At 36.4% G+C, this 10,129-nt stretch overlaps 1 pseudogene; it reads left to right on the top strand.

The window, feature by feature from the left end:
- The first annotated feature begins 260 nt into the window (after positions 1-260).
- LOC133316038 (transcription elongation factor SPT6 homolog) lies at positions 261-8,243 on the top strand (annotated as a pseudogene).
- The last annotated feature ends 1,886 nt before the right edge of the window (positions 8,244-10,129 follow it).

The raw sequence follows: 10,129 nt of genomic DNA on the forward strand, positions 1-10,129 counted from the left end.
TAAAAATTAACGAAACACTGAAAACGCCGAGTTTGAAACGGCGTGTGGTGTACTAGTGTTAGCCTGAAGGGTATGTAGGTTTTGGCGCCAAAACGGCATGTTGGTTTAGGTGCCATTCTCTTATAAATACATCTATTTCCTTCGTTATTCTTTTTTTTAGAAACAAATTTTCTTCGTTATTTGAATCTATTAATCCTAAATGTCACACACACACACACACAGACACAGACACAGACACAGACACAGTTTGGTTTCAAGAAATGTCCGGAAAGGGGAAGTGGAAGGAGGAGCACGACGGCGACTCTGAAGGTCACGCGCCTCCCAAGAAGCCCTTCAAGAAAGATTCCGACGACGACCCTGACTCCATCGTCGTCTGCGAGGTTGGTTCTTGAAAACAAAACTTCTTTTACTAGGGTTTTTCCTTTTTTTCTAAAATGTGTTCGTTTTGTAGATTTCGAAGAATCGGAGGGTTTCCGTGAGGGATTGGCAAGGCGAAAGAGGTTTGATGGAATGAATGTTGCGTTCATCTTTTTTAGTTCAGTTCAGTTGGTACGTTTGTTTGTTCAAATGATGTTGGCATTTTACTGTTTGGTTCCTCTTGTGCTCTAATGTGATTGATGGTTAAGAGTTTAGCATCTTTTAGTATTTTGCTTCTTTGTTTGTTCTTGATATTTTCATTTGGTTTAGTGGTAATGTTGTTTCTTGTGACCGGAAGGTTTGCTATTTATATGAATGTGATTTTTCAGTTAGTGTCTTGTTGTCTGGAGCTAAAAGTTCAGAAGGTCAGGATGAATATGAAAAGGATGGATTTATAGTGGATGACATTGAGGATGAAGAGGAGCAGGATGAAGAAGAAGAGAGAGCTGAAAGTGATGTGGAGCGGCAGAAGAAGAAGAAGAAGAAGAATAGGAAGAATAGGTCTATTCTTTATACTCTATGGTTGAAGTTGATGAACGTATCTGTTTAGAGAAGAAAACATAATGTTTGATGATATGTAAATAAATTTGGTTGTGTATTTTCATCCGTACTTGTTTAAAGTTTCACCACATACATGATGTTATCATCTACATTCTAAATATTTGACATATTTATTCCCACTATTTTAGGGAGGAGTATGTCCTTGATGAAGATGACTATGAGTTGCTGCAGGACAATAATATCAAGATTCATCATTGGAAGGTTTTGGAACTTTTGTTTTTGTGTGTGTGTGTTAAGATTAATATTAACAAATACTATGCATAATACCCAAATTTTGTTGACAATAATTTTTTATAATTCATCAGGAGAGAAAAAAGTTCAAGCGGCTGAAAAAGGGCCAGAGGGATACTGAGGAGCCCTCTGGGCTATCTGATGAGGAGGAAATTCTTGGAAGTGGCAAAGTTGGACGACGAACTGCTGAGGAGAAGCTTAAACACAGTTTGTTTGGTGATGATGAAGGTATGCCCTAGCTGTGCTGGTTTATGTTTTTGATTTTGATATTATAGTTATTTTGAAATATATGTTAAGAAAAGTGTACAATTATGTGCAAACAATCATTTCTGTCCCGATGTATTTTGGGGTGTCAATGTAGGATTTTGGCATTTTAGACAGCATAATGAATTCTAATCATTCAATGTTGAACCGCATTTTGTATGCCAAAAGTAATTTGTATGCTCAAACATGCACCAATAAACCAAATATATGCTTACTTTTCCTTCCATGAATTACAGGAGCTCCACTTGAAGACATTGTTGAAGAGGAGGAGCAAGGAGAAGAGGAGGAGGATGTTGACATTGGAGAAGATGATGAAATGGATGACTTTATTGTGGATGAAGAAGAAGTTGATGAGAATGGAGCTCCAATGAGGTATTTTAAATGTAAGCTTTATTTTTTGTTGTTAAGAATTCTATTATTTGATCTAATGATCTGTTACTGCAATTCTATATAGGCACCGAAAGCTTAAGAGAAAGAAAACTAGGCAGGCACCAGGTGTCTCTTCCTCAGCTTTACAAGAAGCTCAAGAATTATTTGGCGATGTTGAAGAGTTTCTTCAGACTCACAAGCAAAATCTTGAATTGCATGAATATAGAGAGACTAGACTTGAAGATGAATTTGAGCCTATTGTTCTTTCTGAGAAGTATATGACAGAGAAGGATGACCAGATTAGGAATGTTGATCTTCCAGAGAGGATGCAGGTCTTCTGAGATATCTATGGAAATAGATCAAAATTTCCTGATTACTTGGTGCTTTCTTGTAAGAGAGCTGATTTTATTTATTTATTTACTTTTATTGTTTTTTGCAGATATCAGAGGAGAGTACTGGTGTTCCTCCGATGGATGGAAGAAGTATAGACGAAGAGAGTCAGTGGATAGTTAATCAACTTGGAAATGGAGCGGTCCCTTGGATTTGCAAGAAAGTCTCAACCTCCCAAATATCAATTGACAAGGATGATATCATCAGATTTTTGGAACTGCATCATGTGCAAAAATATGATGTCAGTGTTATCTGAACGTGTGATATAATTTGCATCTCTTGTTAGTTTTATCTTTATTTTCCTAATCTGCACTTTTTGTCCTTTTAGATTCCTTTTATTGCTATGTATCGGAAGGAGGAGTGCTTAAGCTTATTGAAAAACCTAGAGCAACCTGAAGCTGGTGATGAAAATTGGGATAAGAAAAACAAGATACCTACTCTAAAATGGCACAAGGTCTGTTAACATTGATTTTGGTAAAATTGTTATTTGTTACTATTTTGTTTATTGCATAGTTAAAACACCGCAAATGGATTCTTGTGCATTGTTTAGGTACTTTGGGCTCTTCAGGACTTGGATAGGAAGTGGTTGCTTCTTCAGAAGCGGAAGAGTGCCCTCCAATCAGACTATAGTAAACGATTTGAAGAAGAATCCCGCCGTATTTATGATGAAACAAGACTAAACTTGAATCGGCAATTGTTTGAATCAGTTATGAGATCACTAAAGGAGGCAGAATCTGAGAGGGAGGTTGTTGATGTTGACTCCAAGTTCAAATTGCATTTCCCACCAAGTGAAGCTGGTGTTGATGAAGGACAATTCAAGAGGCCAAAAAGGAGGTCATTGTATAGCGATTGCAGTAAGCAAGGTCTGTGGAAGGTTGCAAGCAAGTTCGGGTGTAGTTCTGAACAACTAGGATTATGTCTATCTCTGGTTGAGCTGGTAAGTGTACCTAGATTTGGAACTGCTTTTTGTTATGACCCTAGACTAAAGGTTTTGTTTTCCCTGCCCTCCTTTGTAGCACGGGTTGGAAGATCCAAAGGAAACACCGGAGGAGATGGCTTCTAACTTTACGTGTGCTATGTATGATACCTCTGAAGAAGTACTTAAAGGTGCCAGGCACATGGTAAGTATCTTTAATCTTGTTCAAAATCATTAAAAGGCAGTCTTTTTTTTTTTTATCCTATGGTTATTTTGTTTCAGGCAGCGGTTGAGATAAGTCGTGAGCCTAGCATTAGGAAACATGTTCGTAGCCACTTTCTTGACCGCAGTGTCGTGTCAACTTGTCCTACTGCCGATGGAAATATAACAATAGATTCTTTTCATCAGTTTGCTGGGGTGAAATGGCTGCGGGAGAAGCCTTTGTCTGAATTTGAGGATGCGCAATGGCTCCTTATACAGAAGGCAGAAGAGGATGAACTCATTGAAGTTACTATTGAGCTGCCTGAAACGCATCTGAATAAGTTAATGGACCAATTCAGTGAGCATTATATTAGTGACAGTGTTAGCAGATCTGCTCAACTGTGGAATGAACAGAGGAATTTGATACAGCATGATGCGATTTTTCAATTTCTTTTACCATCAATGGAGGAAGAGGCAAGAGGTGTCTTGGCAAGCAAAGCGAATAATTGGTTACTTATGGAGTATGGGAAGGCCTTGTGGAATAAGGTCTGTGTGGGACCTTATCAACAGAAAGAAAATGATCTTAGCTCCGATAATGAGGCTGCTCCTAGGGTTATGGCCTGCTGTTGGGGCCCTGGAAACCCACAAACAACTTTTGTCATGTTAGATTCATCGGGAGAAGTGCTAGATGTACTTTACACTCGGTCGCTTACTTTAAGGTCACAGAATGTTAATGACCAACAACGGAAGAAGGATGACCAGGAACGTGTGTTGAAATTTATGACAGATCACCAACCACATGTTGTTGTTTTAGGAGCAGTTAACTTGTCTTGCACTCGTTTGAAGGAAGATATATATGAGGTTAGCATCTTGGTTTCTATGTTTACAACTATAATTTGGTGAGATGGAATTGGGGGTTCATCACTTTTGTAATGTAATACATGTCCTTGAGATTGTAGGAGTGCTTATCCAATCCCAATTACCTATCTAAACAAGGAGCGAGAATGATCAATTCTCAATCCTGTTCCAATTTCCATATTGTTCCGATTCTGGACAAACTTGCATTTAATAGTTTTGTTTGTATCTAGGTTTGTATTTAATGTAACCGAGTTTTCCAAAATACCGTGTTTCAACATCCTAAGCATCATACTGTGATCATATAACACTTTTGCATTGAAATGTGGTATGAATTTTTGGGTTAGTAAGAGTTAGTGTATAACCATTTGATAAGTAAAATTAGTATTCATGTTTACCTCCTTCTGGGCAAGCTGCTGATATATGATAATTACAATTAAGCTGAAATAGATTGCCTGAGTCATGGTTTTGTCAGTTCAAATCGTTCTATTTTATTTTTATATGGTGGGTCTTATTAATCATTTGATCCCACCTACTGGAAAAGGCTTTTTATGTTGCCGTATGGCAGGTCTTATCTGTGGTTTGCTCTACTTTTATTAGGTCATTTTTAAGATGGTGGAGGAAAACCCTAGAGATGTTGGGCATGAAATGGATGGGCTCAGCATTGTGTATGGAGATGAATCCTTTCCCCATCTTTATGAAAATTCTCGAATTTCCTCTGAACAACTTCCTTCACAGCAAGGTAAATATTGTTTTGGGTGTATACTGCCCCCATCTTTTTAAGGAATCCCATCATTGATGCTATTTTTCTTACCTTAATAGGTATAGTAAGACGGGCTGTTGCTCTTGGTCGATATCTCCAGAACCCATTGGCAATGGTTACAACATTATGTGGACCTAGAAGGGAAATATTATCATGGAAACTGAGCTCTTTGGAGAGCTTTCTCAACCCAGATGATAAATTTGGGATGGTTGAGCAGGTTATGGTGGATGTGACCAATCAGATTGGCTTAGACATTAATTTAGCAATAAGTCATGAATGGTTATTTGGTCCATTACAATTTATTTCTGGGCTTGGTCCACGGAAGGCTGCATCCTTACAGAGATCCTTGGTAAGAGCTGGTGCAATTTTTACTCGGAAGGACTTTTTGATAGAACATAAACTTGGTAAAAAGGTGTTTCACAATGCGGTTGGTTTCTTACGTGTCCAGCGAAGTGGGTTGGCTGCTAGCAGCAGCCACGTTATTGATTTGCTGGATGATACACGAATTCATCCAGAATCTTATGTTCTTGCAGAAGAGTTGGCCAAAGATGTGTATGAGGAAGATGCGCTGAAGATGGCCATTGAGCATGTGAGAGACCGACCTGGTTATTTAAAAAACCTGGATGTTGAGGAGTATGCAGCTGGGAAAGGACGTCAGAACAAAATAGAAACTTTCTATGATATAAAAGGAGAATTGATTCAAGGTTTTCAGGATTGGCGTAAGAAATATGAAGAACCAAGTCAGGATGATGAATTCTATATGATTTCAGGTGAGACTGAGGGGACCCTTGCTGAGGGTAAAATTGTCCAAGCCACAGTTCGCAGAGTGCAAGCCCAGAAAGCAATATGTGGACTCGAAACCGGAATGACTGGAATCCTCATGAAAGAAGACTATACGGATGACTGGAGAGATATAATTGAATTATCTGATAGGCTACGTGAAGGTGACATGCTCACTTGTAAAATAAAGTCAATCCAAAAGAATAGGTATCAAGTCTTCCTTGTTTGTAGGGATAGTGAAATGAGAAGTAATCGGTTACAGAATAATTGTGATCTTGACCCCTATTTCCATGAAAACTGGAGCTGTTTACAAAGTGAACAAGGCAAAGCTCGGAAAGAAAAGGAGCTTGCAAAGAAGCCTTTCAAGCCAAGGATGATTGTTCATCCATGCTTCCAGAACATAACTGCTGATGAAGCAATGGAGGTTTGTTCTGAGTAATTTTATGTTATACCATGTGATTTATTGACCTTTTGTTAGAATCATAAGATTTTGCAAAGTTGAGATTGTGCTAATTTTCTGTGCATCCACATGTCAATATGTCTTAGAAGTTAGAACTGAATTCTTGGTGATGAAGAATTTTATTCATTGATGATTGTCTCCTAGACTTCAATTGGTTGTCTGTACTGGTAATATTGGTTTGGATGTGAACACTTCCAATCGATTTATCGAGTTTTGTGGTAGATGCATACTGAACTGATGCTACCTACCTTTGCCATTCTATGCCTAGATATTACCTTTCACTGCAATATCAACAGGAGGCAATCCCTGCAGGCTCCTTAGTAACATTTTCTTCTATTATCCTCTTGTCTATTTGCTGCTTGTTTAGAAGAATAAAACCTGTGATACTAACTAAAATAAATTTTTTCTCTCAAATTTTTGGTGGTTAGGTATCATAAATTCAAAAAATAAAATGTAGCTCTAGTTCTTAAAGTTGGTGTGGATTCTTGGGTGACAAACTTGAAATTTGGTAGGATTTGATCTAAACACCATCTTCTGAGCAAGTAATCTTTTAAAAGAAAAAAGATTAATCATGTATGTCCTTTAGCAAAGTTTTGTGATTAATAAGGTTCATTCTTTAGCTTTACCTGTTATCTTTATGCAGTTCTTGTCTGACAAAGATCCTGGAGAAAGTATTATCCGCCCTAGTTCACGTGGACCATCGTATCTTACTTTAACTCTTAAAATTCATGATGGAGTATATGACCACAAGGACATAGTTGAAGGTGGGAAGGAACACAAGGACATCACAAGCTTACTACGAATTGGGAAGACGTTAAAAATTGGAGAGGACACTTTTGAGGATTTAGATGAGGTTAGTCACTCCCCTGGTTTTCTGGATGCTTTTCTGTCGACACTATGATTTACTTTCCCCTTTTCATTATTGCTTAGGTTATGGACCGTTATGTTGATCCCTTGGTGACTCACTTAAAGGCAATGTTAAATTATCGCAAGTTCAGGAGGGGTACAAAGTTGGAAGTTGATGAACTTTTGAAGTGGGAGAAAGGCGAGAATCCCATGCGCATAGTCTATAGTTTTGGCATTGCTCATGATCATCCTGGCACATACATTTATATTAACTTATATAAGAAGTTCAAATCCACACCATGAGTATATTGGGCTTTACCCAAAAGGATTCAGGTTCCTGAAAAAGATGTTTGAGGACATTGATCGGCTGGTGGCTTATTTTCAGAGGCATATTGATGATCCTCAGCATGATTCAGCCCCTTCCATTAGATCTGTAGCTGCTATGGTACCAATGCGAAGCCCTGCTGGTTGTTGGTAGTTGTAAAAAGTATAGAATCAAAAAGAATTCAAGTATTGTTCACAAGTGAACGAGAAATTCAATTTTTTTTATTGATTCTTTTTCAATTTTCTTGAAGGTGGATGTAATGGCTATTTTAATGAAAAATTTAATTTCTAAAGTGTAAACTGAAACAAGAATAGTAAGAACGTGTTAAATGAGTAAGAATGAAGATTAAAACTCTAGCATTCTCGTTTCAATAACTTTCCTTTTAAAAATTGCATGTGTGCGTTTTAACTGTTGTAGCAATTATCTTAATGAAATCTGATCTTGGTAGAATTTAATTAAACTTTTCCAAATTCAGTTTTGAAATTGATTCATATTAATCCCTTAATTTTGAATTAATCAGTTATGACTTATAATCAAATTTCTTCTGCTAAATTGCTATCATGTAATTAAATGGCAAAAGAATATCAGCATATTTACAAAATTGCCATATCAGTCCAAATTTCATAATGGACTTATTTTACACACCTTTTTGGGTTTTTTTACCTGCATTTTAGTCTATTTAGCTCAAAGAATATAGGAGAATTACTATTAATTTAAGTAGAATTTAATACTAACATTGGTGGCTCATCGGGGGCATCTGCGGGTATGGCCGGGGGGTGGTTTAAATAATGAGGGTGGCTGGAGAGGACACTCTTATGATAGGGATCGATTTATTCGTGTTGGAACTAGTTCGGGGATGAACTAGTTGTTTCGTGAACTACTCTACAAAATACAATTTTAAGAATAGAAAAAGCAAAACACTATCAAGGATGCCTATAATACAATTTTTGTACCACCCTTAATTAAACAAAGCACTTAATCATAAAGAATGCTTCTTTCTTATTAGTCTTATGTTTTAATCAAATCATATATAGACAAACTTAGATAAAACAAGAACATGAATCACGGGTACGAGTTGTTGAACAGCTGAAGTGGGTAATTAGGCCCCATTTCGTTGTTACATTCCAAAACATGAATCACTGCATCTCCACAAGATTTGAAACAGTATTCCGTCACTTACGATACCTTATCAAACTTTATTTATTCCCATACAAAGACATGAACGAGTTTAATAGTGGGTCCATTTTGTCATTGAGAATTCGAGGAAGGGAAAAGGCCACTTTATTACTACATTGCAAGCAGCATGCACCCAACGAGCACTTTTCACACTTTAAAAATTTTGTGTTCTTTTGAGAAAAAGTGGAGAGATCAAACGAGAATCTCCCTTCTTTCTTCGCTTTTGCATCTTTTAAAGATTATCTTATTGTTTGCTTTTAACATAAACTTATCTTTTCCTTTTGTTAATTATATAAAGGGTGACTTCTATCCCTTGTCTGAGTGCAGCTAGGGTTCCTCTAGCCAATTCCATAGGGTTATTTTGTTTCATATGGTTTTGGAACAATATATACATCAGCTTTACTTTTCTACAATCATAACCATATAGATATGGATAAAAACAATAAATATGGAGAATTATAATTAATCAATAGTATAAGATTTATTGTTGAACATCTAGCCGCCAGAGAAATAATTTTACCTATATATATATATATATAATAGGGAAGGGATAATTTGACTATAGAGTAAGACTTACAAGTCTTGCTCCCCATCTCAATCGTTGATTTTCGTCCATCAAACAGTTATTATTTATTTAAAATTAATAATTAATTAATTAGTATAGATAACCGTTACATGGACGGAATTAACAGTTGAGATGAGGAGTATGACTTGTAAGTCTTACTCTATAGTCAAAAGATCCCTCCCCATATAAAGGCAGGATCCTTTGACGGTATTAAACTTTGAAATTTGACATCAAATCCTAACCGTTGATTTTCGTCAATAAATGATTATCTCAAGTTGTTTTAGATAACTTTATCTCCGGCTACTAAATCATAATCATACAATTATGGATCAATGATAATAAAAGAAGAGAGAGAAAATGGAATAATAAGTAATAACTATTTAAATGTGAATCAATTAATATAAGAAAATAAATAAATAAAGAAAAAAAAAAGATGTGTCGTTTTAAATGACACACCTTGTGTCCTTTCACTCTCACAAAGTGGTGGAACTCACAATTTTAAAACTTTCTTTTCCCACTTTCTCTCATGATCTATATCTTTCTCTCACTTAAAATGGCATAACTTTATATCCTTTAAAATGATACACATTTTTCTCATATATATATATATATATATATATATATATATATATATATATATATGGGTCCATTTGGTGTCCAATCACTGAATATAAGGTTTTGTCGAGTCACCGCATTATAACTATGTATTCCTAGGAATATATAGTTATAACATTAAAGTTATAATTTTTTTTCACTTTTCACGTCAACAAATAACTCTTTGAAGAGAGAAAAAAAAGTACAACTTTAACATCATAACCAATGTTATAAAAATCGGACCGACCCAGAAACCCGTGAACCAGTTATGTAACGGTGCGATTTTCATATTGGACCGGCCATGTTACAGAACCGGTGTGACCCGTGCGATCCGGCCGGTTTTCGTAAAAATCGATGACCCGGTCGGTTCATCCAGTGACCCGGCCCGGTCTATAAAAAATAACCCTATTGGGAAG

Source organism: Gastrolobium bilobum, unplaced genomic scaffold, assembly GCF_033153095.1.
Source record: "Gastrolobium bilobum isolate Gb01-03AN ecotype WA unplaced genomic scaffold, APGP_CSIRO_Gbil_v1 utg12345, whole genome shotgun sequence".
In the NCBI taxonomy this organism is placed as follows: domain Eukaryota; kingdom Viridiplantae; phylum Streptophyta; class Magnoliopsida; order Fabales; family Fabaceae; genus Gastrolobium; species Gastrolobium bilobum.